The sequence below is a fragment of the Pundamilia nyererei genome, unplaced genomic scaffold (assembly GCF_000239375.1).
Source record: "Pundamilia nyererei isolate P.nyererei 1_Seehausen unplaced genomic scaffold, PunNye1.0 scaffold00759, whole genome shotgun sequence".
In the NCBI taxonomy this organism is placed as follows: domain Eukaryota; kingdom Metazoa; phylum Chordata; class Actinopteri; order Cichliformes; family Cichlidae; genus Pundamilia; species Pundamilia nyererei.
In genome coordinates this window covers 23,216-26,613 of record NW_005188160.1, presented here as the reverse complement: position 1 = coordinate 26,613, position 3,398 = coordinate 23,216, and the positions used below count along the sequence as shown (strand labels likewise).

The 3,398-nt window shown below is 40.0% G+C and overlaps 1 long non-coding RNA gene across 1 annotated transcript in view; it reads right to left on the bottom strand.

Moving 5' to 3' along the window:
- Positions 1 to 185: 185 nt before the first annotated feature.
- The window catches only part of LOC102207965 (uncharacterized), a 22,875-nt gene continuing 19,662 nt past the window's right edge, over positions 186 to 3,398 (bottom strand). Inside the window, exons 2-3 of the long non-coding RNA XR_312462.1 lie at positions 528 to 600; positions 186 to 248 (exon numbers count right to left, since the gene is read on the bottom strand). This is a non-coding gene — a long non-coding RNA (uncharacterized LOC102207965). The remainder of the gene's footprint in view (positions 249 to 527; positions 601 to 3,398) is intronic.

The following is a 3,398-nucleotide window of genomic DNA, read 5'->3' as shown; positions in this document are numbered from 1 at the left end:
TTTTTGTTTTTTAATGTCTCTGTAAAGCACTTTGAATCACCTTGTTGTTGAATTGTGCTATATAAATAAACTTGCCTTGCCTTGCCTTGCCTAAACATTTCCCTCTAGTAGACAAATTACGGTAGAGCACTACACTTTCGCATGCTTGAGCTTTACAGACAAAATGACCGTTAACAAGCGCACATACCTGCAAAAGACATAGAACACACTTAACATGTGTCTTCTGGTGGTACCCGCAATTGTAGCTCCTACAATGTAAAACAAACGTCACAAAAAGCACAGAAAAACAATAAGTCCAAACACATTTCCAGCTATGCGCAGCAACCACTAGGGGGCCGGCAAAAGCTTACTGCGAAAGAGCATAAATACGTCAGAAACACTGTTTAACAGCAACCAGCCTTTGTTTCGGTTATGCAGTAACATTCTAACATCAATACAAACCTATATACATCGACATGTACAACTTATGTAACAACATTTACGCCAGAAACCATAATAATGTCAGAGCCTTTCATTACAGAACTTACCCTCACAGTGCAAACACGTCTTGTGAGAAACGGAAGCCTTAGAAGCTTCAGACGCCAGAGCGAGATCCGGTTTCTGGGTTTTCAAAATAAAATACAACAAAAATGATAAAATTCACACTTAAAATAATAATTAAGACCTGGTAAGTACATGTTTTTGCAGATGTATTTTTAACTCCATTACATCTGCATGGTCTGATTTGCACATTTACAAAACAGAAGAAGTCCAAACATGAACGAACTAATTGCCAAAAAATATATAAAGTTGCCAATTTGGGCTTTCTTTGGCTTTAAACCGGATGAAAGAAGCAAACCAAAGGATGTAACCAAAGCGGTGTGCCGCTTGTGCAGACTTATAGTGTGAGGAAAGGACTCAAACATGACTAACTTGCATAAGCATGTATGTGTTCACCATCCAAATGTTTTGGTTTTTCTTTCTGAGCATAGGCTACTTCCTTTCCTTTATGAGTTTGAGTAAATGAATCGCTGCATTTGGGCGCACTCTGAGGAGGGTGCATTTGCTCGCAGATGAAAGAGGGTGCTGTTAAAACAGCGCTATTATTTTTTCTCATGGGCAAATAAAAAAAATAAATCGCCCTTGTAAAAACTGTAGGGTTTTTTGCATAAGTCGATATATTCGTCCAATCGCCCAACCCTACTAAACAGCAGTAGTGTTTGTAGGGTTACTGAAGTTGGACTAGCTAATATATAATGATGTGCTACGTGATTGCTACCTACACAGCTATGTTAGCATAACACAGACACAGTGAAGCTGGCGGATGAACGCTAACTTTTTTCCCCACTCGATAAAAGTTAACGTGAGGGTTCCCGATGGTTAGGGACAAATGCAATCGCATTTACGAGTTTAGTCATTAATATGTAACTGCTCCTGAATATAATAATTACATTTCAATGCGACAGCTACACTGCCACCAAAATTACAAAGGATTTCTATTTACATGTGTTAAACAAAATTAAATCCTGTAATTTTTAATAAATTGACAATCAAACATCAACTTATGTTACAAAAAAATCACTTCTTAAATAAACTTATAGATCAAATATTATGGGTATGTTCTTAACCCTTGTACTACCCTTGTACTACTTCACTGTAGTTTAGACCCTTTAATTAGTACCACTAGTCTCTGAACTGGTCTCTCAAGAAATAGACTTGTTTTAAATGTTCACCTTTCTTTCCCAGATCCTTTTGTCCTATCTGGATCTTAACCTTCCGCACTAAACCATCATCATCTTCATTGGCTTCAACCACCCTTGCCAATTTCCACTCATTTCTTGGAATATTGTCCTCCCTTAAAATCACTACATCTCCAACCTGTACATTTTGTTTAGGAGTATGCCATCGTTGTCTTAAGCTAATGCTGGTTAGGTATTCCTTGCGCCACCTGCTCCAGAACAACTCTGTTAAATATTGCACCCTCCGCCACCTCTTCCTGGTGTACAAATCTTCTCTTACAAATCTACCAGGAGGGGGAAGTGGCACAGACTCTTTCATTGTGAGCAAATGATTAGGCGTCAAAGGCTCAGCACTTTTGGGGTCGTTGATCGTATCAGTAGTAAGTGGACAATGGTTCAAAATTTACATGACCTCGTCGAAGAAAGTTCTCAATGAGGTGTCATCTAACCTTCCTGTAGCTTGGGCTAGGACAGAACTCATGACATTCCTAACAGTCCGGATCTGTCGTTCCCAAATGCCTCCTTTGTGATTAGCTTCAGGAACATTCATTTGAAAGTCACATTGGTTTTTAGCTAGATAAGTAGAAATAATCTCCTTGTCTAATTCCAACAGACCCTTCTTGAACTTGTTCTTAGCTCCAACAAAATTTGTCCCTTGGTCAGAACGAATCTGTCTGACTGTGCCTCTGATTGCTATGAAGCATCTTAAAGCGTTTATAAATGCGTCAGTGGACAGATCCTCCAACATCTCAATGTGTACGGCTCTCGAGCTTAAACACGTAAACAATAGGCCATACCTCTTCCATTCCCTTCGACCTTGTTTTGTATAGAAGGGGCCAAAAACATAAACTCCAGTGTAGGTGAATGGGGTCGAAGGATCCACTCTGTCAAATGGCAAGTCAGCCATGCGTTGTTCTTCAGCCGGCCAACGCACTTTTCTACAATTGACACACCCTTTAATGTATTTGGCCACTACCTTACTGCCACTTATGATCCAATAGCCACTTTCCCTGAGTTTGTTCAGAGTTTGGCCTCGGCCTTGGTGTTGCGTTTTCTTGTGACAGTGGTCAAGAACGAGTTGTGTGACAATGCCTTCCTTTGGAAGGATTACTGGATGATTCAATGCAAATGATGTTGAGGACTTTCTCAACCTTCCTCCAACCCTAAGCAAGTTGTCTACCAAAATAGGATTTAGTTGATACATTTTATGAGTTTTTGGTAGTCCAGCTGAGTTTTGACTGAACCATTTGAGCTCTTCTTTAAAGGCTTCCCTATGTGCTGCCTGAAAGAGTACAAAAGCAGCCATTTGTCTTTCTTCTACATTAATGGGTCTTGGCTTGTCTCTCCTTGCAAGTCTTTTAATTCTTGCCACAACGTTAAGAACTGTATCCCAATTAGAAAATCTTGAGAACCTCTTAAGAAAGCTGTCTTATTCAAGGGCATTTGTCTTAAGGACCTTTACTTCTGGGTCCCCAATGAGAAAATCAGGGGAATGTTGGTTTGTAACAATTTCCCTTTCCCACAGGAATTTAGGTCCAGTGAGCCAATTCGAGCTTAGCAGATCTGCCACCTTGAGGCCCCTAGACGCGTGATCAGCTGGATTTTGATCAGATTCAATGTAAAACCATTGGTTTGGATTAGAGATGGCACGATACCACTTTTTTATGTCCGATACCGATA